Here is a 27,955-nt window from a genome sequence, read left to right as displayed (position 1 = left end):
AGAGAAGGGCCTTCGAATACTTCATGGTAAAGGTATGGTAGAAGGTATGAGTAATAGCTCTTTGGATTTTTATTTCTGTGAAAATTGTGTATATGGGGAGAAAAATCAGAGGAGTTTCTCCTCTAGTGGTAAGAGGGCGAAACATATATTAGATCTTGTGCACAGTGATGTGTTTAGACCTGTGAAGGTTCCATCACTAGGTAAGTCTGTGTACTAAGTATCATTTATAGATGACTTCTCAAGGAATACATGGATATATTTCCTTAAGAATAAATTTGAAGTCTTTGACAAGTTTAAATAATTTAAGGCTCTAGTGGAAAACCAGACAAAGAAGAAGCTAAAGGTGCTGAGGACAGATAATGGTGGAGAGTTTTACAGTAAGGAATTTGAAGAATTCTGTAAGAAGTGTGGTATATCACGGTAAAAGACTACTCCATATACACCTCAATAAAATGGAGTAGTAGAAAGAATGAACAAGATGTTGATGGAGACAGCAAGAAACATGCTCAGTGGTGCCGGGTTAGGACAAGAATTATGGGCAGAGGTGGTGGAGAAAACATGTTACCTGGTCAACAAATCACCTTCATCGGCATTGGAGGATAAGACTCCACAAGAGGTATGGACTGGTAAGAAACCCTCTCTTTCACATCTGAGGGAATTTTGATATGATGCATATGTACATGTTCCAAAGGAGAAATGAACCAAGTTGGATAGTAAATTTGAAAAGTGCATCTTTATTAGGTATAAGGATGGTTTAAAGGGTTAAAAGATTTGGAACCCAGTAACAAGGAAGGTTGTGTACAACCGAGAAGTGGTGTTCAGAGAGGTAAAATATGTTATTAAACATGAATTCCAACCAAAGGAACCTGAGAATATAGAGTTTGAGCTAAAGGAGGAAGAATCAGACTCTACAGCAGAGGAGGATTCAGAAGATGAAGAGCCACAAACTCCGAGTGTGAGAAGATCAGTTAGAGAAAGAAGGTAGCCAGAAAGGTATAGTTCATCTGCTTTCTGTTCAAATTTTTATTTATCTATTACTGATGATGATCCCGAAATAGTGAACAAAGTAGTAGATTCAGAGGATGGAAAACTCTGGAAAGAGGCCATGGTTGATGAAATGGCATCTTTGCACAAATATGAGGCTTGGGATCTGGTAGAGTTTCCGGCTGGAAGGAAACCCATTGGCACCAAATGGGTGTTTAAGAAGAAGACAAATGCAGAAGGAAAGGTGGAGAAATACAAAGCTCAGTTGGTAGAAAAAGGTTATTCCCAGGTGCCGAGAATTGATTTTGGTGATATTTTTTCTCTTGTTACCAAGGTAACTTCTATTAGATTACTTTTATTTATTTTTGCTGCTTTTGATTTTGAGGTAGAACAGATGGATGTGAAGACGACATTTCTTCATGAGGATCTGGAAGAGGATATCTACATGAAGCAACCTGAAGGCTTTGTGGTGAAGGGTAAGAAAGAACTAGTATGCAAGTTAAAGAAGTCTCTGTATGGGTTAAAATAGTCACCAAGGATGTGGTATCATAAATTTGATTCATTTATATGGGGAATTGGCCTCACCATAAGCAAAGAAGATCACTGTGTGTAATTTAAATTAATTGGTGACCATGTTATCTATCTGGTCTTGTATGTGGATGATATGTTGTTAGTTGGAAATGACAAAGAAATTATCCAAAATTTGAGGACCCATCTGTCCTTCAAATTTGACATGAAAGATCTTGGTGCTGCAAACTATAGTTTTGGCATGGAAATTAAATGATATCAAACAAAGAGGAAGATCTGGTTAAACCAGAGGAAGTATGTTGAGACAATATTACAGAGGTTTAATATGCAGGATAGTAAACTGGTGAAGGTTCCTATTCCTGTAGGTGTAAAGTTATCTACTGAATAGTGTCTGAGGACATAAGAAGAGGAAGAGGACATGTCCCGTGTTCCATATACAAGTGTAGTCGGTAGCGTGATGTATGCAATGGTTTGTACTAGACCAGACACTGCACATGCAGTGGGAGTATTGAGTAGGTTTATGTCAAAACTAGGGAAGGAGCACTAGACAACAGTGAAATGGGTTTTCAGATATTTGCGTGGCACTAGTGATTATGGTTTGTGCTACCAAGGAAGACTAGAATTGGACAGAGTGTTGGATATTCGTGGCTTTGTTGATGCAGACTAGGATGGAGATCTGGATCAGAGAATATCTACAAGTGGGTATGTGTTTAACCTATTTGGAGGTGCAGTTAGTTGGATGAGTAAGAAATAATTTGTAGTGGCACTATCAACTACAGAGTAAGAATACATGGCAGCCACTCATGCAAGCAAGGAAGAAATTTGGTTGCAGAGATTGTGTTCAAGTATGGGGTTAGTACAGGGAGCTATAAGGATAGAGTGTGATAGCCAAAGTGCAATTTTCTTGGCAAATAACCCTACATATCATTCAAAGACAAAGCATATTGATGTTCAGTATCACTTTGTGATGGATATACAAGACAAAAAGGCGTTTCTGGTAAAGGTGGACACTTTGAAGAATACTGCAGATGCATTCACAAAATCTGTGAGCTCTGAGAAATTCTCTTGGTGTAGAGAAAAAATGGGCATTGTAGGGCTGGATAAATGACTAAGCTTTCTTGTGGCCCCCTGTGGAAAGAAAAAAACAAGTGGGAGAATGTTGGGTTGTGTTATTCTTTCCATGACTAGCCCACTTAGTTAACCGGGGGTTAGAAGGGGGGAAAATCCCCCCCTTTGTTGCATTGATTGCATAGCGGGGGGAGTCACAGGGGGTTTGAGGGGTGCAGGTAACCCCACTCTATGGGTTCTAGGACAACGCCCCGGAAAATTTTGGTTTTGGACCCTATATTAGGTTGGACGGACCTACCTATGGTTTTGTGCATGATTTTTTGCACATGGTTCTAGACACGATGGTTTTCAGTCCATGGTTTTGGACATGATGGTTTTCGGCCCATGGTATTGGATGCTTTAGAATGTATAAAGATGTATTGTAACATTGAAAGAAACATAATGAAAAATCAAGCTGGTAGTCCTAGTTTTGGGATCTAGGGGAAAATCTCTGTATATGTGTTTTATGTGTTATGCTCTTGCATTGTTTATTTTTTGTGTTTTAGAATTCATATGCAAGTAATTATGTATGGGGTTAAAACCTACATATACTTTCTCAATGAGATGATATTCTTTCAACTTTCAACTTTTCTCAGCCTTTGGGTTCTCAACAATCTTCCTCTTACACTTATCTTGCGGTGGTTTACTGCTTATTATAGTTGTTTTTGTTCCTTCTTGTGGTGCTGCTACCTACAAAGCATCTTTCCATGTTGTGTCTATGCTGATCGGTTCACTGAGCTTGGAGTAGTTGTAAAAATACCTCCAAGTGTCCTCCTCTGCCTGATGACATGCCCCGTGGATCAATGGATAATACAATCTTGCAGAGTGGTTCTTGAAAATATCATTGGGATCATATGAATTGTAATATTTGGTGCCAAACTCAAACTTCACTATTTCCTTAGCTTCAACATTTGCCTCTTTCAAGCTCTTAATTTTGTACAATTCAATCTACAAAGGAAGAACATGCGATGGTGCCTTCTTCCTCCTATGCAACCCTGCTAATAACCCTATGGAGATGTGATATACGACCTCTTGCATGACCAACTTGTACATTGTGCCACCAAACATCCTGATGAAGGTGCCACCGTGTGAGGCATACCAATTTACAATGTTAAATAATGCCTCCATCGCTCCTTGGGACATGCAATGTGGATCCTACTCAAAGATCAACTTGTACACTAGGGTGATGAAATGGTCAGCTAGCCTTGCCATAAATCCTCGGTAGCTACATTTAGAAAGAAAATTGCAATAAATATTAATTGCATGCTCTTACGGTGTCCATATCCAACCCATTCTAGGAAACTGATGTTGGACAAAAATTGCATCAAGAAAGTACACAGACATGTAGAATATCGCTTTCTCATCCTTCAATGGTTTCCGGGCATTATTCACATGGAATTTCAACTAAACAGCCAATAGACCTGACTATTTGAATGGCCTTTCGTCATTCACCAACTGGTCCAACCTTACTACCCAATTCTCTGGAAAGGTCTCCATGCTATCTTGACCATACAATCGGCATGCAAAGATGATTAAGATCTGGTAGGACTTTTTGAGTGACTTTGTCTTGTAAACATGATTGGGCGTGGATCTAAACTTTGATGGCTCCTTCACCCAGCGCTTTATAATATCCCTAGTGTTTACATAGTTGTGGGTGGCAAAGGAAAGTTCATCCATGTGGTTCACTGGCTGAGGTAAGTGATACATTTGATGATAATTCTCTATCCTAAAGGTAGCAAGATGTGTTCCACTAGCACTGCTCAATGTCATAGTCTCAGGATCTGTGTTTGAGAAAATCTAGTGGATGATGTCTGCATAAGGGAATGTAAGGTGCTTGCATGTAATCTTGACCAGTGGATATTGATATACACCTATCGATCTTCTAGATTTTCCTTGAAGTCTCCTGCAGATAAATCGTTGATTTCCTGCCACGTTAACTTCATTCCATTCTCAATAAATAGCTGAGTGTTTTCATAAACTAGTAAATCCATTTACACCTACTCAACTGCTTCCCTAGTGCTACTTTCAAATGTATCCTTTGATGTAACTCTCTTGGAAGCTATGTAACCTATAACTTTGGAGAGTTTCTCAACAATTGTTGTACTCGAAGACAAGGAGGACACTCATGGCATGCAAATATTAGCTTGAAACCAAAAGCACTTCAATAACAAATCAAATAACAAATTGCGTAACTGTTGGGAATAATTGTGCAATACTGGCTCTCAAAGGTGACTAACTACCAACTGGTTCTATGCATTGCATGGTCCCAGCTACCAGTGGGGAGGTATTACTGACTGGAATTATGCAATGTGCAGTTCAGTTGGGTTGAGGCCTAGTTGGGACTGCACATTACAAAATCCCAGTGGCCAAGGCTCAGGTTTGGCTCTTGGGACTACACAGTGCACAGTTGGAGCTAGGCCTTGGCAACCTTTGCGCAATTCCTAGAGCCAAGGCAGAGCCTTGAGATCTGGAAATACACAGTGCATGGCTGGGAAGACCTAGATCCGGGCCAAGGAAGCCCATAAATACCCAATGGCAACATGAAAACGAGCAGATTTGAAAGTGTAAGTGAAGGTGGGTGCAGATCTGAGTGTATGATGATGTATGAAAACAAACAAAGTGCAGGAATCAATCAAACTGAAGAACAATAAAGCTTGTGGAGAGACTCGTAGTAACAATGAATGTAAGTGCCAAAACTGGGTTATGCATGTGACACTTAAGAAAAGAAATGTAAAACTTAAAATGACACTTCTAAAAGTTAAAACAAATAAAAATGCCAACTATTGTTTAATAAAACGGGTAAAAGAGCACTCTCACAAGCCAAGCCAACAAAAGTGACAAAAAAGCAACAAAAGACAAGAAAAACAAGACTTAGTCGGAAAAGCTATGAAGACTATGCCGAAGGTTCCTATATCTCCTTGAAAATGTTAATGCTGCAAGATTGAATGTGAAAATGAGCTATGTTTGATTTATTGTTTATGACGTGAAGGCCAAAAATCTAGGAAAAAGAGATATTTAGTGGGAGTTTCCAAAAATAACTCAAGTGTATCTCTAATTGCTAAAATAAATCCCTATATTTTTGGGATGCTTTTTCACTTTTTTCCTTCTTTTTTTTCCTTTTTCGTAAAAAAGCGGCCATGCATGTCTGGGGGAATTGCACAATTTTGGGAAGGATTGAAAACTCACGGACTCATGCATTTGGCAATTGTTGAGGAAAAGGTTTTGTGCAATTTCTGGGCTAAGTGAGTCAGGCTGCCTCTCATGGTCTACATAGTTTCCTAGCTGAAGGCTAGCTATTAGCTTGGACTATGCAATTATGGAGCCAAAAGCTCACTGTGAGATTGGACTGCACAATTCTTAGACTCAAGGCTGGTTTCCCTTAATGATACCATAGTTCACTAAGGCTGGCATAGAACCAAGTTGAAACCAAGTCAAGATATGGGCTTGCGGGTTAGACAAAAAAGCAAGTTATAAAACACACGCCGGAAGTAGAATATAAAACTCAATTAAAGTACAAGTACCTAGGTCAACGTAAGATGAGATGTTGTGATTTGAGTAGGGAGGCTCCAAAATGAAGAAAATGAAAAATTTTGGAGGGTGGTTGTAGCCTCTAAAACACCTAGATAGATCATGTCAGTCAACCCAAACTCCACTTGGATAGTTTAGCATAAAATTACTGCTCCTCCAGAATGCGCAACACTGTCTCAATGTGCTACAAGTGCTCCTCCCAAGTCTAGCTATAAATCAGTATGTCATCGAATAACACTATCATGAACTTCCTCAACTACCCATGCAGCATGTGGTTCATGCATGACTAGAAGGTAGCTGGTGCACTGGACAGCCCAAAGGGCATAACCAAGAACTCGAAGTGCCCATAATGGCACTAGAATTTTGTCTTTGGGACATCTTGGTCTTTCACCTGAATCTGATGGTACCCTGACCCCAAATCAATCTTCAAAATTAATTTACCCCCCCCCCCCTCAACTCATCCATAAAATCATCTATACGCAGGATGGGGTAGTGATTCTTTAGTGTCCTTTTATTGAGAGCCTAGTAATCTATGCACATGTGTAAGGACACATCCTTGTTCTTCACCAGTACAATTGATGAAGAAAAAAGGCTGGAATTGGGCCTGATGTGTTCAAGCACCAATAGCTTGTGGATATCCCTATTTATCTCATCTCGATATGTCTTGGGATGTCAGTAAGGAGTGGTGATGATGGCATACACTCCTATCTCTACGTCAATAGTATGCTTAAACCCTCATTTAGGAGGTTGATTTGGTGGTATGTCTCCAAACACTATTGGGTACCTATATAGGAAAGCCTTTATCTGTGGATGTGGTGGTTTGGGATTTCCCCCAGGTTCTAATATCCTCAACTTCACAACCCACTCAATTTCCTCATGACTCAATTTAGTCTCCATCATGTGGGTTGAAACAGTCTATGGTGGGTATGAGTGCATTCCCCGTAGCAACAATAGATTTCCATCCTACCCTACAAACTCCATATCCAACTTCCTCCAATAAATCGTGACTCTGCCAAGCGAATAGAGCCAATGTACTCCCAAAACCACGTTGGTGTCTGGTACATCTACTACAAACAAGTGATCTATCATGTAGTTCCCCATGGTTACTATCAAATATGGAACATAGCAAGTGCACTGCATAGTCTGGTCCCCAGGCACAAGAACTGAGAATCTCTCAAACTCCTTAATTGTGATGCCTCTCCTCTGAACTATTGAGCTTCAATGAAATTGTGGGTAGCCCCATTGTCCACCAGAACTGATATGTGCTACCCCATTATCCCTATCTGCTTGAACCTTGTCAGCTCCCCAAAGTAGTTTCTCGGGATTTTTCCTGTCAAACCACTCCAACACCCTTTTGGTGAAATCATCATAACTGGTCACTCCTGCATGTCCCAATGTGGTTAGCCCATGGAACCACCAGTCATGGTCTTCCCCCTCTAGATGTAATGTGGAAATATTGATTTCCTCTCCCTCCATCATCTGATTTAGCTGGAAATATACATCCATCTTTTCAACCAATGCCTTGGATGAACTCTTGGAGGAACCATAGGAATTTGGGAGAAACAACCTCCCCACTATGCACTTCAAGTCTATATATTGCATGTAGCCTCCTCCACTCTATCCCTTGGGCCTATTATTGCCCTTCAATTGGAATAAATCCCTGAAAGTAATGACCTTCCCAAAATCAGATCCATAGGACTGGTACGACAAGAAATAGTCCCCATAAGGTGCATCCTCATGCTCCAGTTGCCCACAAGCTCCAGATGTTAGGAACATGGGAATATTAGATCTACAAGGTATTTTTGGAATTATTGGCATGTTGTGATTAAGGGATGCATGATTCTGCTAAGTGTTAAACCCATATCCTCACTTACCCTTGTTTTCATTGCCATTTTTCTGGCCCATTCCTTCAATATTCCGGGACAAGTATTACATTTCCTTCAACAAAATATGGGAAAAGTCATTTTTCTCACTCCTTTTGTCTCGCTTATTGTCCCCCATGTTTTCTTCTACACTCTCAGGATTTGTTGTCACAAGGTTAGGGGTAATCTGCAACTTCCTCTCTATGCTTCTATACGTTTGCCTTCGGCATGTCACATTTTCCCTATCCTTCAGTGTCATAGACTGCATTGCTCACACAGGTTATGCCGAGTCTATGAGCTCTGATACTACTATAATGTTCCTAAGGGAAAATTAACAATAAATATGCAAAGCAAACATAGACAAAAAACTCCATAAAATAGTGAACACACAATTCGACCATAAATTGCACCAAAAACTGTGTTGATGAGCTCTGTATATTGTTCAAATAAGGGTGTAAAATAAGGCGTTGGAAAGAATAAACTTGGCCTTGCTCAAGGAAATCTAGAAAAGCCCCAAATATAAGATACCCTCCTCTAATTTATTGCTATGCTTCTCTATATTTGCACTAAAGATGCTCAAAAATATGTTGCTGGTTTAATATATTTGCTTCTAGGGCCCTCTCCAGTGCTTAGAAAAATATGGGAAATTAATCCTGAACTCTCCACCAATACCTAGAAAAACCCATGAAGTATTTCACCATTGATTGAATTCAGAAATTCAGCCCTATTTCCCCTCATTGAGTCAACTATTGGGCAAATCGACCCAGCTATAATTCCTACTACGAAAGGCCTCCAAAATAGCTACAATATTCCTCAAAGTACTTCCTCATCCTCCACATAAAGTTTTAGCCTCAGTCACACCTCACTCCTCCACCTCCCGTGCCCCGACCAAGAACTGTGCAATCCCTGCGTTGTTGTAGTTTCTCCTATCCTAGAAAATCGAACCTCCTGCTAGTAGTGCGAAATGAAAAAGGTAAATCTGCCTCCTTGGGATGGCACTTGAATTCCACCGAAGCAAGGGCTAAGATCTCTGCTCAAATACACTCGTGTGCTAAACAACACTTGCATAATTGGCTTAAGCTAAAGCGTGCTCTTGTCAAAGACAATTTTTCAAATGATGAATGAATGAGAAAATGAGTGGTCCTTCCTCTTTTTGTTAATATGCCTCCAAAATTCCCATGTGGGCCTAAATCAAACTTTCTACACCAAATCCGCTCCAATGGGAGTGTACTTACCATGTGGGCCTAAATCAAACTTTCTACACCAAATCTGCTCCAATGGGAGTGTACTTCCCATGTGGGCCAAAATCTCATGAGGTGCCCCCCATGCTCCCAGACAAGGTTTCTTCATTATGGATGATGATTTACTTCGTTGGGTGGTAGTTACTTAAACGTATACATCTGGAAAGTGGGTGGAAGGTCCACTACCACTTAGTGGCTCTTTTGGGATGGAAATAGTGTTGTCTAAGGCTTCCTCACTGCTGAGGTGGAAAACCACAGGCCTTGGTGTTTTGGTCCCCTAGTCCCCAGAAGCCTGAATCCTTTTGAAATATAATTGGAAATTGTTATGGGGTTTAGACCTTCCAAGGTATGTCATCAGGATGAAATCATATTGACGTCAAAAATGCCATGTGTTGACCTATGATTGGTCCAAGTGTCATTCATATATGGGCTCTTTAGGTACTTGAAAATTTCAAAACTTCTTGCCACATTTCCACCTTCAAGTGGGTGGTTGTTGATGCCACCTTTTTCCAATGACATGTTGCCACCTGTCCAGTCAAAGGAGAGAGAGAAGGGTCCTCGATCCTTTGTTGTGAGAAATTTCTCTGTTAATGGTTCAATCTCAATGCCTTCAAAAATTTATTTAGCAAAAGGTTATGGGGTCCCTAGATTCCGAGATTTAGGCCTCTAATTTCTGTTACGGGGATTCATCAGTAGATAACCCCATCTTTCATAGTTGAAAAATCCCTTATCCGTAATCCCCAAATATATTTGAAATTTATTTTCTAATGACTTACAAGATTCCAAGGCCATGGGGTCTCTGAGATTTTGAATTTTATGGGCCCAACATTGACTGTCACTATATCTTGATCTAGGAGGCCATTTGTATACCTCTTTATACCAATGGAAATCTCTTCTAGAGAATTTTTTTATTGAATGGGTCTAATGTGATATTTAAGCTCATATGATCCTCTAAAAATAGCTCCAAAATATTCTATAATATGCACCTCAACCCCTTTTCTATATAAAGAATAAGAGGAAAGAAGAGAAGGTTATAACATGTTGAACACTCTCAAATCTCCAAACATCTAATTTACTTTGATCAGGCTAAAATTTTGGCCTCGGATTCTTACTACCAATATCGTATCATTTGGGAAGCTATCAAAATTGAAAAGCACCCGAACAAATTCAATCGAGAAGATGGTTATAAGTTAATTCAGTTTTGGAAACCTGTCATTCGTCAACTACACTCTTAATCTTCTCTACTTGGCCTTTTTCTCCCCCCTTTGTTCATTTCATCCTTTGTTGGTTTCCTTCCTCCTTTGAATCTTGTCTCTTTTTGAAGCATCCCTATTTTTTTCTTTAAGAACCTCTTTGGGTTAGTTAACTACTTGTCTTCCCCTCCCCCTTTCTTGACCTTTTTGGGCCCTCTTTATCACATTATTCTTCTTATCTCCCTCTATCTCTTTCTCTTAACTTTACCATCAGTATTCTTCTCCCAAATTCTCTTGGAACTACCTTGATTCTTCTTCCAATTTTTCCTTATCTATTATTTCTCTTTTTCCAAAAGCCTTTTACCTTGCTTCTCCCCCCCTCCTCCCCCTCTTCTTTCATTCTCACACCTTTCTTTCTCTATCATATTTTTGTAATCTTTTAGTTTCCTTTAACCCCCATTCTTATATTTTTTTTCCCTATCCTAATTAAATCATTATGGAAAATTTCAAGGGTCCCTTTTCTCTCAATTTTTTTTTTTTTGATATATCAAAACTTTATCCTTTGCTTCAACTTAATCCTCCCCATTTTTTCTCCTTAATTTAAACCTCATTTCCTTTTAATTTGTTCTTTCAAATTTATAACACCTCTACCCACCTTGTTAATTTTACTTTTAATTACTAATATTTTACTCCCTTAGGCTAATTTGACCTTATTTATAGGTTTTTTTAATTATTATTATTATTTTAGTCCTTATTTCTAGTTTATTTTTTAATAATAATAATTATTATTTCCAGTGGCTAGTTTTTTTACCATTGATCTCATACCTTCTTTATGTTTTCCTCATAACTCTTTCATTATCATTCTATAAGTTTATCTTGTCCCTGAAGATGGGTAGAGTGTCTACTCGAAGCATATTTTTGGACGTTTCAACTTTCTTGCATGGTTCAACTCCAAAAGGATATCTAAAATTAAATCGATTACCCTTCTTACAGATGCTATTCACTTAAGTAAAAATAAATAAACTAAAACAAAAAAATAAGAAAGAATAATTAGACTTATGTTGCACAGAAAAATGCTTGAATTACACTTTTGGGAAGGCCTCTATAGTAATAGGTTCTCCTTTCAACTTCCTCCTTGGATGGGTTCATTATGAATCTTGTACTCACAAATGATAGTTATCTTTCTCTTCTATGGTTAAAGGTAGCAATTGTGGTGTGATATTTCAATGTGTATGAGTTCAAATGGCATAGGATCAAAGCTTTGGAGATGAAATGGTCATAAATAATGTGGGGGAAAACCTATTATATTTATAGAAAAATAGTGGCTAAAGTTAATGTTGTACAAAAAATAAGAAATTATTACTAGACCAAATCAATGTATAACCCCCTTTTATCTTTTATTATTATTTTATTTTATTTTGATTAAATAGGAGAGGAAATTGTTAAAAAGATGGCTTATGACCTTTTTATGAGTAACTAGCTTTCTCAAGTTAATTTAATGAAAAAAATCCATAACTTCCCATTGGGGGTAGCTAAATTGGGTATCTTTGTGTTATGAAGTATAATGTAAACAATGAGATTCAAAGTTCAAATCCCCATGGGTCAAAACAAAACAAAAAAAATTGAAAAAAATTGATATATAATGGATTCATTTTTTGGGTTATTTTCACATAAATGAGTGAAATTGATGAAAATAGCTTACAAAAATTGGTTCCTTCAACTGTTTTCATGGGTTTATAATGTGAAATTGGGATTTCATGTGGGAAACCATACTACAAGGGTATACTTCGATAATCCTGGAAATTTTGTCTAGGTAATCACTTCTTGTGTGATAACATACTACCCCCTAATGTATGAGGTTAGGAGTGCATAGTATAACCAAAATGCATGGTAGTTTTCTTTCACTAGATTAAGGACAAATTTGAAGAGAGAGAAAAAGAGTCACCACAATGATAAGAATGATCCATACGTGAGGTTGTTGGGAGGTTACCATTTTTCAACCAAAAGTCTCAAAGTTGGCATACGTGATCTCAATGAGATAGGAGAGGCATACCCATAACCATCGAGATAAATCAGTACAGAGAATACAATGGTGTGCCCACCAGAATGGGGTTGAGAAAAATGAATATATAGTATATCACAGGGTTATAATATAGTACAATGAAATACATAGTCTTGCATACATGTGCTTGTATGGAAGGGGACAATATGGATATTGTGAAAGTTGTTGATATGTATACATGGGACTGAATTCCCCTTCACAAAGGGGAGGGGGTGAAAAGAACCTAAGAAACCCTACTAAATAGGAAGGGGCTCCAAATATATGAATGAGATAACTAAAGAGAAGCTCATGTTGAGGGTTTTAATAATGGTGGAACTAATATAATATAATCAAAGGAATCACATATAAGCATGGATAATGAACTGTTTGAGGTTAGGAATGTGGGGGAATACCTAAAGGGAAACCCCTTCTTTAGGTAAAATAACAAATCCTCTAGACACTAGACCGTCAAGTGTATCATTGTCTAGCATGTGATGATGGGTTGGAGTTGACAACATGAGATACAATCAAGTAATAAGGAATTAAGGTATCCCTCTACTTTATCTAAATCACCAACTAATGAAGAATATGAGTCTATGGCATCAAATTCGATAGGGGAAGATTCATTAGAGTTAAGGGAATGATGAATCCTCAACATTGAAATGAAGTAGAGAGTATAAATCAACTAGAAATACTAAAAAAAATTGGGGTAGAATGGATAGATGAGTGGACTTATGACTTCCCTTGTTTAGAGCATGACATGCATGGTTGACCTGGAAACAACTAAAATAATTCAATGAGAAATGATCAATTACTAGATAGATGCATTTCATAGACATATCAATAAATCAATGGGACATCTATAGGTCAGATATCAATAATATATTATTGGTACAACTCACAGAGTTGATGACATACTATAATAGGAATTGATTTGGTGCTAAATAGACTCCATGAAACATAAAGGTGACATGGAAAAAGATTTGAAAAAAGGTGACAAGATGGTGCCACCACTAACTGAACCAAAAGTAAAAAGGAAGTACAAGTCTCTCTTAGATCAAGCGAATGAGTAATAAATATGGGATTCCAAGGGGACATGGGCTATCAACATTGTTAGAAGAAATGCATGTGGCTCAAACTCTCTACCATGAGGTATTGTCCTATACCAAACTCTAGCATCCTCTTCTAAAGAATACATTGTAGAAAATATGTGATAGGTTAACTTGATAATGCAATATAAATCAAAGAAGAATATTATAACCTACTTCTACTATCAATTTGGGGAAGCTTAAATATCGAGCTTAACAATATAACCAGAAGAAGAAGAATCAATATCACAATACACATGAAAATAATTTTTGGAATCCTTAGATAAAAACCCCACACTATTGTATTATCATGCATGGTGGAAATACATGGGAATTATACAAAGCCTTAGCTCTCATAGCTAGCTAACTCTCATTACAATCCTCACAGATGCTCACAGGCAATCTTGGCTTCTCTCTAGCCTTCCTCTCTGCCCTCCAAGCTCCTATTACCTTGTGTTGTTCCTTCTGGATGATTTGCCTATTACCAAGTGGAAAACCAACCCTTCAAAATTGCACAATCCTCAAGGATAAATCCTTGACTTCACGCATGAGTTTTCTCCATGAGAAAACACATGCAATTGATAGTACATTATCCTTGAACATTAATCTCAACTGGGTCTTTCTCATAATTGACATGGATGAGCTTTTGATGAGGGAATCTTTAGTTAACTAGAGTAGCATTAGTTGAGTGCATTAATGCATCAATTGACTGTTAACTCACTATTAATTCCTCAAACAGTTTGGAACTAATTTAACTGGACTTAACTCAATAAACTGAGTTAACTAATTACAACTCAATCTTATCTCCTTAATTTAAGCTATAACTCTTGCATGAATTCGGAAAGACTTCTAACTTGAATTTCTCCAACTAATTAATTTAAAATTAATTTATTAATTATTTCCAAGTAGCTCTTAAGACTAAATTCAATTTTAATTCACAATTTAATTCAAGGAAAAATTAAATTGGAATATTCTTCTTGCCATATTTCAACACTCCCTCTAACAATAAAGGGATTATCTGCCACCCCGATCCTGTCTCTATGAAACTTGAATTTACACTTTGACAATGCCTTTGTCAAAATGTCAGCATCTTGCTCCTCTATCGAAATATACCGCAACAACATGATCTATGAAAAGCCACGGGAAAAAAATCTTTCCCTATGCTTCTCCACACTACCTGTTAGGGTCCCACCCTAACCACCTTATTTATGTAATAGGATTGAGTCATAGTTATAGTTAAGTAAAGAGTCAATAAAGCCCATATTAATAATTGTAAGTGGTTAACCCAAATTTAATGAAGGGACCACAGTTAGTTGCAAATGGGCCATGGTATTAGATAGATGGTATTAATAAGAACCATGGTATTGCCCCATGGTATTGCATGTATGAATCCTATATAAAGGACAGAGACTCCCCTCAAGGAGCATCGTGTCTTATTTTGTATTGAGCCCTGCTCTATTAGAGGTTTCCCCCTTGAAGAGGCAAGTGAACATTGATTTCTGAATAATAAAATACTTGCTATTATTTCTCATTGTTCTACCTTCTGGGTATATTTCTTTGCATAGTTTATATTCTGGTATCGTCTTGCAGGTTAAGAACATAACAAGTGGTATCAAAGCGCTTTCCAAGGCCGGTGGGATCTCTAGTTTTTAGCAAAAAAAAAAATGGCTAGAGACGTGTTCCGGTATCTTTAAACCACGAGATCTGTAATTGAGCATATAAACCTGTGGATTTTGGGAGGCATGCATGCAAGAAATAAAAGAGGTGGTCACGCTTGTTGGACTCCCTTATAACCCCTATGGGTACCCCTTCGAGTAGTAGCGCATTAGACAGAACTGCACACGGATTTTCTTCCAAGTACCCTTTGGGTATATTAGAAGCCCCCTAGCTCCCTTGAAACCGCGCCATGGATAAACTGTTGGTTGTCTTGCTACTACATTACACTAAGAACAACACTCAGAGAGATTACTCACGCGTACGATAGGGTAGTCGGGTTGTACGACTAAGGGTATAGTTGATCCTCCTTGGTTATTGCCCTGAAAAATTGGGCCGAGTACTACTGTTAAACCCTTATGTATATTGCGATCTATAGCACCTGACACTCCTGGAGACTATAATTCCCTTCTCTATCTCTGGATCACGCATAATGTTTGCCAGATCAGATCTCGCAAGTGGGGTTTCATCGCAACAACAGCAATCAGTTCCGCTGTTCAAATCTATCAAAATAGGCATTCAAATCTATTATATCTGTCAGATCCACAAAAAAAATCAGTTCCATCATTCAGATCTATTAGATTAGCCATTCAGATCTCTCAGATCCATCAGATCCACAATCCATATCTGAGTAGTGTGTGGATTCCTATACCTGTGTTATGAGCCCCAAATTTTGGTAACATTTTGGGCTCATTTGGCCTACTTACCTTGCTCAACCCTTCATTTTTTATCACTTATGCATCATTTCTTAGTATATTCATGTTATTTGTAGGAAGGAGGGCAGTCATCATGCCTATGTGGCTAATACATGTTTATTTCAGGTTTTTTGACATTAAATGGAGCAAAAACCACGTATATGGAGGCAAGGAGACAACCAAGGTGGCATTGCGGGTTTGTAGGAAGGTTGTCCATAGCCTTGAATGACCTTCCTCGTGATCTCCACCCCAACTCCGAGCTCCAACAGCTATCACCACCGAGCTAGAAGGCAACCAACGGATTCTACAGGAACAACAATTTACTTTTACTTGGACAGCGAAGCCCCACTAATTTAGAAGGCCAGATTGGCCCTCATAATGTATAAATATTGAGGTTGTAGCCTTCGATGGGGACTTTTTAACCTTTGTTGCAGATTTTGAATCATGAGCTATAGCTCTGTTTTGCTCTTTGTAAGCCATTTTTGGCATGTTGTTAGACTTATGATTATGATCTTTTAATAAAAAGGCAGGCAGATTTGAATTCAATTCTGAGTTCTTAGAGGAGCTATAGCTCTCAGGTTTGGGCCCAACCTGAGAGCAATAGGCCTCATTTCTTTGTATTGTTACTTGTCTTTCCTTTCGGCATTTCATTTCTTTGCCTTGACATGCATTTGGAAAACACAGTCTGCTGATTCGAATTTCTAGATGTGATTAAGTAGGTTAGTTTTATGGATAAAGTGCTTTCAGTAGTTTAGATTAGAGTAGAAGGATTAGAATTCATCAGAGTTCCAAGAAAAGGTTGATCGTACACTCACTTCCACCTCTGTTTAGAGATTGGGAGTGTAGACCGTGCCAACCACCAAAAAAACGCAGTTTTACATGTTCATGCAAGCTTTAAAGTAGTATTTCCATTGGTAGAAGTGTCCATGCATTTAGATCTTGAGAAATAACTCTTTGTTTCAGCACCATGCACGATTTCTCTCTTAACTTACATCGTTGTTCTTTGGTTTTTAATAAAACAGTTAGAGTAGGTTGATGAATTCTCGGTTTTGTGCAAGACAAAGGTGATTTGTTTCATTTACACTGCGCAACACCACTCTGTCGTTTCCTTATCCTTCTCAGCCGTGCCTAAGCCATCTCCTTACCTCCCAGCTAGATCATTTTCCCACCAACTCTTCTATTATCCACGTTGTTTTATCTTTTCGGCCTTCCATTGCCTCTACCCTTCTATCGACCAACCAGCTTTACACACCCCCTCTCCATCTCATCTCTCTGTTCATAAGCCATCACAAGCTCCCCTCTCATCCTACCTATCCACCCATATAGCTCATTCACTCCTCCATCACCCAAACCTCCGATTGCAAAACATCCTGTAGAAGTTAGCAGACTTCCTGTAGAAATCTCGAGCTTCCTGTAGGATCCCCTGCAGACATCCTGTAGAAGCTTGCAAACACGGTTTCCAAGCACCTGAACGTTGTGAACTTCTGTGGAATGATGTTAGGGATCCCCTGGAACCTCTCAGAGTCCTCCTGACCTTTCCCAAGCCTTCCTCCCCTTAAACTACCCCTGCACAGTCAAGACCCAGTAAGAAGCACAGTCCTAATCACTCCAACCACTTGAGCAAAAATAAAAAAACATGTTCTCTTCAGATGAAAGTAGTTTAGGCTCATGCATCTCATCTCACTAGAAGTAATGGCATCATTTTTAGAAGTTGCATTCCCACCATTGCATCGTAAGGATTAAGCTGGTCAAATTAGGGTTTAGTAGGGTTTCCATGTTTTGTTGGCTTTCAGTTCATTCTTGCAAAGTAGGTTAATTTCCTTTGAGATAGCTTTCGTTCATCACTTAAAAAGCTTCTTATGAGAACATATAGAAGTTGGCTTGAACCCTAGCGGACTTGTGCCAGCTGACCAAGTGACAGCTACGACAAGAGCTAGTACTTGTGCATACAACACCATCGCTTCCAAGTTTGTTATGAACTATCGGGTTGATAAAATTAGAGAAGGAAGCTCCAGGAGTTGTAGCATTATTGCTACAATACTGGAGCCCACCATCTTTTTGGCGCCGTTGCCGGGGAAGCGTCAGAGTATTAGTAATTGTTGCTTTTCTTCTATTTTCCTACTCTCACCTTCTGCCAAGTAGTTTATTTCATTTCCATTCTGCAAAAGTAGCATAGACATTTCCTGCTTTCATAGATTAGCATTTCAATTCCACAATTTCAATTTTGCAAGCATAGATTAGCATTTCAATTCTGCAAGCGTAGACTAGCATTTCCATTCCTGCAATTCCATTTGAGCAAAGTAGATTAGTTCTTTCCTGCTTTCATTTCAATTCTGCATTTTTATTTCAGCAAGATAGTTAGTTGTAGATCAATTTGTTTCAGTTTTGCAGGTACCAAGGAAAAAAAACAAAAGCAATCAAAAAAGTATTTCCATTTCATGCCTCGTAGGAATCGAGATAAAACAGGCAAATTCTTACCTAACACCCCCACCACATCACTGAGTCACCCTTCTCTCTTCTTCGGTGACAGTGATCCAGAAGAACCTATAGGTGAACCCCCTGAGATATACGAAGATCCTATAGCAGAAGAAGAATTAGAGACCATCCCATCTGAAGCTATGGCTGACAATAGAGGAGAAGATGAGAGAATAGAAGGTGCCTTCCCCATCCGAGAAACCAATGGAGACATGAAAATGAAAAACATTAGTCCCTCCGCTCTACCTCACTTCCATGGACTGACTACTGAAGATCCTGATACCTTCCTGTTTGAGTTTGTTGTCCTTTGTCGAACCTATGACTATACTGAAGATGAGCAGAAGCTGAAACTCTTCCCTTCAACTCTTAAGGATGCAGCATTATGTTGGTTCATGGGCTTACCTGGGAATAGTATCACCACTTGGGCTCAGATGCAGCAAGTTTTCAATACCAAGTACCTGGACTACTGTAGGTCCAAGGAAACCAAGGGAGAAATCTTTCGGATGACCTCGGGAAATGATGAGTCCTTAGAGGATTATGAGGAAAGGTTCCAACTTAGCTATAAATGGGCCAGGTGCACACTTGACCCTGAATCCATCAAGTTGGTCCTGCTCCGAGGAGTCCCTGAAGACCTCTTAGATACCCTTCACATGTTAGCTGGAGGAGATATTTACCAATTGCCTTATGTGGACATCAACACTGTGTTTAGGAACCACTCTAGGGAAGCCCGAAAACGAGGTAGAGGAAACCTTGTCTCAGCTGGTATTCCTTTCTCCAAGCATGAGTTTGCAAATCAATTAGAAGATCTTAAGAGTGAGGTGAGACAAACCATTGCCATGCAACTTGACACATTCAGGATCCAGCAAAAGAAGGAAGAAGCTGAGAGGGCCTTGGCTATCTTCTGCCCTAGATGTACAAGGAGACACCCTAAGAACGAATGCCCATTGCATTCGGTTGAAGTGTGTTTCGTTTGTGAGGAGGACCATCCCACAAATCAATGTCCAACCTTACCTGGGCTTAAAGCTATGTACCAAGGGACAGAAGCCCCCACTGAACCTCTCTATTTCCTCAACCAAAGGAGGCCACAAGGACCTAGACCTTACCAGCAGGGGATGCAAGGGGCACCCCAAGCTTATTACAGCCCCAACCAATCGACTCCTATGCCTTCCTGGGGTCCCCCTGCTCATCCTTCCTGGTCTATGCCTCCTCCATGGTCTTATCCACCTCAGTACCCTACTCAGCCCGCTACTCATTCATATCACTCACATGCCCAGCCACAGCCTCAATGGAATGCACCTCAGTCGGGGTGGAGGCCCCAGTACAACACTCCTCCCCCCATTTTGCCTCCACCGCCAGTTCAACCTCAACCATTACCTCCTGCTCCTCCAAGGAAACCTCAAATGTCTGCTCAACCGAACCTGAACCCCAACAATAGACAGGCCCAGCAGGTATACACTGGGGAAACATCATGCCCTACCTATGCTGTGGAGATCCAGGAGATCAATCTTCGATCTGGAAAGACTCTTCCGGATCGCCAACCTCCTCCCCCAGAGGACGAGGAAGACAGATAGGAAAGTGAACCAAAGGCTATTCCACCCTTTCCTGAGAGACTAACAGCCACCACACAACCCAACCCAGAGGAGGATGAGCTTCTGGGAGAGCTCAAGCAGTTGTGTGTGAAAATACCACTTCTCCAAGCCTCAAGGATGTGCCAATATACAACAAACTGGTTAAGGAAAAGTGTTTCAAACACCCAGGCAGGCGAAAGAGAGATGCTTCAACCATCAATGTCTTAGGACAACTGTCTGACCTTATGTTAGGACAAGTCATCTGCCCAAAGTACCTAGATCCTGGGAGTCCTGTAGTAGATGTCCACATCAATGGCACCATCATACCTCACACCTTGATTGATCTGGGGGATGCCATTATGTGATGACCAGGGATACCATGCTCAAACTCAATCTTCAGGGTTCCTTGAGGAAGACCTCGACAGTCCTGCAACTAGCAGATCGCTCCACCATGACTCCCGAAGGGATTGTGGAGGATGTCTTGGTCTCTGTCGACTCTTGGGAATACCCTACAGATTTCTTGGTTCTACAACCAAAGGCAAAGCTTACTGGATACCCTCTCATTTTGGGAAGGCCTTGGTTAGACACTGCAGATGCTTACATAAGTTGCCGTGCAGGAAACATGACCATCAAAAATGGTCCTATGTCCAAGCAGCTAGTCCTATACCCTCCTACCCAACCCTCCTTAGAGCATGACTTACCACTTTGGTTGGAGGAAGGAGAAGAGGATGAGGTGTACTCAGCACCTTTGTGCACCCTAGACACCACTAGAAGAGACCCCCCAGCCGAGGATGACTTGATTGAGACCTTGATCCAGAATCCACCTCCCAGTGCACTATCCTTAGAGAAATTGGTGGAGGATGCCCAAGCCAGCACCTTAGTGGACCTTGTGCCACCAACCCTGTCACTCCCAGAGTCAAGAATGTGGAGTTCGACCCTGAGAGAACGTTAAAGATCAGCTCCTCCCTATCTCCTTCCCAGGAAAAGGAGCTGTGTAGCCTATTGGCCAGTCATCTAGATGCTTTTTCTTGGAGCTATAAGGAGTTGAAAGGAGTCCATCCTTCGGTCTGTACCCATCACATATACATCAAAGAGGATTGCAAACTGGTTAGGCAACCTCAGAGGAGAATGAATCCAGCCCTTAAGGACATTGTCAAGGAAGAATTACAAAAACTGTTGGATGCCGGATTCATTTACCCCATCTCAGATAGTGAATGGGTGTCCCCTCTGGTGTTGGTTCCCAAGAAAAATGGGAAGTGGAGAATCTGTGTGGACTATCGAGAACTGAACAAAGCTACCAAGAAAGACCATTTCCCTCTACCTTTCATAGATCAAGTGTTGGATGGACTGGCAGGAAAGAAGTTCTTCTCTTTCCTGGATGGGTTTAGCGGGTACAACCAAATCCAAATCACCCCGGAAGACCAAGATAAGACCACCTTCACTTGTACTTGGGGTACCTTTGCCTACCGATTTCTTCCCTTTGGGGTATGCAATGCTCCTGCTACCTTCTAGAGAGCTGTCTTGAGCATCTTCTCGGAGCTGGTCCATGATGCGGTGGAAATCTATATGGATGACTTCACTCCTTATGGGTCCAACTTCCAGGAATCATTGTCCAATCTGGGAAAAGTCCTAACCAAATGCATTGAGATGAACCTATCCCTTAGTCCTGAAAAATGTGAATTCCTGATGACTGAAGGGACCGTGCTAGGCCATACCATTTCTTGTCAAGGGTTACAAGTGGATCCTAACAAAATTTCTCTCATCAAGAAGGTTCCACCTCCCCAAAAGGTAAGGGATGTTCGGAGTTTCTTAGGATTAGCAGGGTATTACAGGAGATTCATTAAAGACTTCAGCAAGCTAGCCTCGCCATTGTTTGGCCTGTTGGCAAAAGATGTGGAGTTTAAATGGACTGACGATTGTCAGAGGGCTTTGAATGAATTAAAGGACAAGTTGGTGTCAGCCCCAATCTTGAGAGGTCCAAACTGGGCCTTACCTTTCCACATCCACACTGATGCGTCAAACAAATCCATAGGGACAGCTTTAGGACAAGTTGAACAAAAACTTCCATATGCCATTTACTTTGTTAGCAAAAACTTATCCAAAGTTGAACATAATTACACTGTAACCGAGAAAGAATTCTTGGCTGTGGTCCATGCACTGAACAAGTTCTGACATTATATCACTGGCTATCAAGCCTTTTTACATACGGATCATGCTTCAATTAGATATTTAATGAATAAACCAGATGTGAATGCTCGTATTATTAGATGGTTACTTTTGTTGCAGCAGTTTGATTTGACCATTGTTGAAAAACCAGGTAAAGAAAATGTTGTTGCTGACTTTTTATCTAGATTGGATTTGTCTGCAGATGAGGATGGAATAGTGGATGAACAGATGCCCGATGAACATCTGTTTGCTATCTCAGTACTCTCTCCATGGTTTGCTGATATAGCAAACTACCTTGTTTCAGCACAGTTCCCTCCGCACCTATCTTCAAGAGAGAAGAGCAGAATCATCAGAAAAAGTGCCTCATTTACTTGGATCGGGGGCAATCTGTTCAAACTTGGCCCTGATCAGATCTTAAGGTGTTATGTAAGGGAGGAGGAAGTCTTTGATATCCTCCTCACCTATCATGATGGGCCTTGTGGAGGACATTTTGCAGCAAAGAGGACTGCCTTCAAAATCCTGCAGGCAGGCTACTATTGGCCCACACTTCATCAAGATGTCAGAAGGTATAACAGCCAATGTGACCGATGCCAAAGAATGGGGAAACCGACTCAAAGGGATGAGATGCCTCTCCAACCTCAAGTGACTCTTGAGCCATTTGAGAAGTGGGGTATGGACTTTGTGGGTCCAATCAACCCTCCTTCGAGGCAAAGGTCTTACATCATTGTGTGCACTGACTACCTAACAAAGTGGGCAGAGACTAAAGCAATCAAGGCAGCAACAGAAGAAAAGGTGGCTGAGTTCTTAAGGGAGAACATCTTCTACAAATTTGGCTACCCAAGAGAGCTGGTCACCGATCAAGGGAGCCAGTTCACATCCAACTTAATTGAAGACCTACTAGCTCATCACAAAATCAAGCATAGGACTTCCACCCCCTATCATCCACAGGCAAATGGGCAAGTGGAAGTCACCAACAGAGCATTGGAAGGGATTTTGACTAAGGTGGTGAGCAGCAGTAGGAAGGATTAGGAAGATCGCCTGGTTGAGGCCACATGGGCTTACAACACCACCTGGAAGACCACCACCGACTTCACACCTTATGAGCTGGTATATGGGAAGAAAGCTTTGTTGTCCATTGAATTTGAATACAACACTTTGAGGATGGCAGCTCAGCTGGACCTAGATCTCAGCCATGCACAACAAGAAAGCTTATTGCAGCTGAATGGATTGGGCGAGCACCGGATGTAGGCCCTCCTTCACTTAGAAGTGGTTCAACTTCAGAGAAAGGTGTGGCATGACCAACACCTCAATGACAAGCAATTCCAGCCAGGAGATTGGGCACTGTTGTATGACTCCAGGCACAAAGATTTCAAGGGGAAGCTGAGAACCAGATGGCTGGGACCATATGCAGTGGAAAAATATCATGACAATGGATCTGTTCTTATTCGGACCATTGATGAGGAATTCATCCCCATGCTTGTCAATGGGCATCAACTGAAGATCTACAGGAAACCTCTCTCAAGACAAGAATTCATCAAAACTGTGGAGAAATCAGTGTTGGTCATAGAGAAGGGTTCTGCCTCTGCTTTGGGCATACCCTGAAAGATCTAAAAAAAAAAAAAAAAAAAAAAAAGAAAAAAAAAATAAAGATCCTTGGGGGAAAACCTTTCTGAGGCTCCCAAGGCAGGTGGTAGGGGTGAAAACCTCATTGAGGCGCCCCTATTGTCTTTCAAAAAAAAAAAAAAAAAAAGAAAAAAGATCCTTGAGTGAAAACCTCTCCGAGGCACTTAAGGCAGATGGCAAGGGTGAAAACCTCATTGAGGCACCCCTGCTATCTTTCAAAAAAAAAAAAAGAGAAAACAATAAGCAAAAAAAACAGGGACAACAAGTTTATAATGTGGAAATGCATGCAGGTTGCAGGTGTTCTATGAAGGAGAGGAGGTCTCTCAACTCAAAGCCAAGGATCCTTATCATGCTGCCAGGAGACCTCACCAGCACCTCCTCCAAGAATACTCATCTTCTCCAAGGTATGGGCACGATTTCATCACAGCTTAAGTCTTCTACAGGAAGATGCAGACTTTCTACAGGAAGGTGCAGACTTTCTATAGGAAGGTGCAAACTTTCTACAGGAAGTTCTGTATTTCTACTGGAAACTTCCTGTAGAAGTTCGGGACGACCCAGAATTCATTGTATGAGAAGATCTAACGACCAAGGATCGGTTTGGATGCATGCAAGCTATTATTGTCACCCTTACACACTGTTGTCACCTCTTTCTACCACCCCTGTCGACATGCAATGAAGTTACCTGCACCATCAAAGCAGATCATTGAGTTATCAAGAGAAAGAAATTTTTAAAATGAAAAAAAACGCTGAGATGTCATACCATATCCATCCCAGCCATCCATGAGCTCTGTGAGCGTGATCGTGAGGCCACTGCCTTCGTCGTGCAGCATGCACCCGAGGAGGAAAAACTGCTACAGGACATCCTGCAGGAGTCCCGTAACAGTTAAGCCCGCTAGAGTGTACACCATTCAAAGCGCTTGCCACATGCAATGAAAACGCGGGTGCATGCAGCCGAAGCATCAAATTCATCGTTAGCGGCCTGTGAATATGAACCCCCGGGCCTGTGCAAATCCACCAGCAGCAAATAAATCCACTCATCGTCATCCAAGAGCCTGAAAAATCGTGTTGCGGCCGCACAGGTAAGTGCCTCGACCCTTTCTTCCGTCGAATTGCATGAATTTTACTTTGAAAATGTTTGCAATTGTGAAGTGAATGGGTTGAGCAGTTGTATGGCCATTCGACTGGCCACGTCAACCAGTTAGTGGTCTAGTCGGATGTTTGGGCGGTGGTCGTGGCAAAAGGAACGGGCAGTGCACAAGTGAGAGCCATCCCGTCGGGAAAAACGAGTTTTAACAGAAGTGACGACGGCGGATCTGCGGGGAATGATGTGGCAGTAAGGGAACTCGCAGACGAATGATGGAGTGACGTCGTCCAACGGTCCAACAGGGACAGCTCATCCCCGCGCCACAGATTCCGCCGAATTCAAATCTAATCGGCTAGATTGCCACCCCACGCATTTATCATTACCGTTTGAAACTCGAGTGATCAGCCGGATCCCTCTGCAGCTCGACACTCCAAGTCTTTGGTTGTTCAAATGCCTTTTAAGCAACACCGAGAGCGCAGACCCACTGCAGTATCCTCCAGAATTCGTGCGCTGCTTCTACAGGAACGCTGTTTCTACAGGAAATCGGGTTCCTCACGTCAAAAGGTGGCAGATTAAAAAGGTAAGCTTGAACTCTCCATGCAATTGGTTTTGAGGGTGGCAGAATCGACGTCTACAGTCTGGTCGTAGAAAATTTTTGCAAATATTGTATGCCGTTGCATGAATTGTCCTCCTACAGGATGTTAGTATAATTAAGCTGTGTTAAGGGCCTCGGGAGATAAGCTTCGTGAATTGTATGCATGACAGAGGCGTAATTCTACGCTCTGTCCCAGTAGGCCAATTTTCTTCCGCATTCGCCACCTCCAGCTAACGCAACAGTTTTTCACCATGCCGGGTGGGTTCATCAGAAGGGAACCAACTAATTCAGCGAAGTTAAGAGAAAATCCTGAGGTGGTGGAGCTCTTCACGCGAGCGCAATGGATATCCTTCTGTGACAAATTGCAGGGCTATGACGACGAGGTGGCAGAGGAGTTCTTGCAAGCTTTGAGGCTGAAACCCAAAACATTGGCCACCGTTAACTTCAGGGGTTTGAGTCTCAGACTCACCCCACAATTCATCAGCCGAGTTACTGAGCTCCCAATGGGATTACCATGGGATAAAGAAGAAAGAAAATTGGGCCAACAGGCTAAGAAAGAATTCTTTCCACCAGAGGAGGAATTCTCAGAAGATAAAAATGGGGTTCGTAGAACCAGTTTACTGCCACCGTGGAGTGAAGTTAGCCTGTAGATTATGAAGTACATCACCTGTGAAGGCCGTTTTAGCATTGTATATGGGTACCATTTTTGGTTACTCACGGAATTAAGGCATCAAATGGACCTACCTGTAGAAAACAAACTCAGTCTCCCCTACTTTCTACTACAGTCTCTGATTGAGTGTGCTACCAAGTTGAAAGAAGGCACACCAAACCAGGTAGCCCACCATGGACTCATCAAACTCCTCGTGGAGGATGCGCTCCACACATACAAGGTTCTTCTCTCATGGGAAGTCTTCAGAAATTTGACCAAGGATGGTGATATAAAGATGCGGACCAAAGAGCTCGGTTCATCTAGCAGTGAGGAGAAAGAGTCAGTGCCCGCAGGGAAGAAAGAAAAAGGCCAGAAGACCACGACCACGGAGCAGAAGAAAAAGCAAGAGAAGAAACAAGAGAAAAAGGGTGCCAAAGAGAAGGATGACACACCCATTTTGACGGCAAGAGAGAAAAGATTGCAAAGCAGAGTGGACAAGGCTGAGAAGGTCCACATCAGCCAAAGTGCCTCGACAGCAACCGCAACCAAGTCAAAAAGCAAAACTCATGCAGCAAAACAAACCAAAGCGGTGACACCTTTTGCTACAGGAAAACCAAAACCGGCTTCTACAGGAAGCCCGAAATTAACTGAAAAAGGGCCTTCTACAGGAAGCCCGAAATTAACTAAAACAGGGTCTTCTACAGGAAGCCCTGAAAAAGTGAAACCCAAGGAGAAGAAAGCTGACATTCTTGCAAGGGAGGCAGCAGCTGTGCTGGCCGCCCTCAGCACACCTCCTAAGCCAAAGGAGAAGAGAAATAGGGAGACCCCTCTATATTTTAAAGCTAGGAGAAGTGTGAGAATAAAGACGGGCAAGCCACAACCTCCGTCCAACAGCCCAATCATTATCGAAGATGCCCCTACTTCGCCCAAGGAGAGGTCCCCCTCGAGGATATCAGTCGCCTATGAGAGGGGGAGCCCGAAGAAAACTACTTGGAAAGAAAGGTTAGACCAATTGACTACAAAAGCTCAGCTACAGGATGCTGAGGATGCTCTACAGGAAACCTTAGCCAGGCTTAAAGAAACTGAGAGAATGGAAGGAGAAGCACCCTCATCACCACCGAGGGAGGGCGAAGTAGAGCCACCAAAAGAAGTGGAGAAAGAGCATATACCAGAGCCCAGCCCTTAGCCAAGTCTAAGTTCATATTACAACTTTTTAGAGGCTGGAAAAATTATACCTCAGAAATTTACTGTGCCACTGTTTTTTGCATTGGAGGAAGAAAGAGTCCGTACACACACGTGGATGAAAATAGCCAAGTCAAAGGGTGTGGCGGACATAGGTCCCTTGCAGGAGCAGCTCAAGGAGGCCAGAAGTGAATTATCCATGGCTAAACAAGTGGCAAATTTCCAACGAGTGTTCCTACAGGAAGAAAACCAAAAGCTGAGATTGCAGTTACAGGAGCTAAGGGCAGGGACAGGTACATCCTCCAAGGACACCACAACAGAACAGCAAGGCAAAAACGGAACTGGACACCGGTCTTGGGGAGCCAACTACACATCTATAGGAAGCAGAACAACAAGCACAAATTGAGGTGCAAGCTCTCATATAACAGCTGCAGCAGAAAGAGGCACAATTGGCCTGCATGGCCAGCTGGGGCATGGATGCTATACAATGCAGGCAGCCGGCCAAATCCTATGGCCTGTACTTGAAAGACCAATGGCTGCAATTTCAAATCAATACCTTGGCACAAAGAGGTATCTCTCAGCTCCAAGACCCGCAACAATTCACTGAAGTATGCAGTACTAGTTCATCAGAGG

Source organism: Pinus tabuliformis, chromosome Q, assembly GCF_031772625.1.
Source record: "Pinus tabuliformis cultivar Carrire ecotype Pingquan chromosome Q, CPIR1, whole genome shotgun sequence".
Classification (NCBI taxonomy): domain Eukaryota; kingdom Viridiplantae; phylum Streptophyta; class Pinopsida; order Pinales; family Pinaceae; genus Pinus; species Pinus tabuliformis.
The sequence above is the reverse complement of the archived record's forward strand: the minus strand, read 5'-3'. Positions refer to the sequence as shown.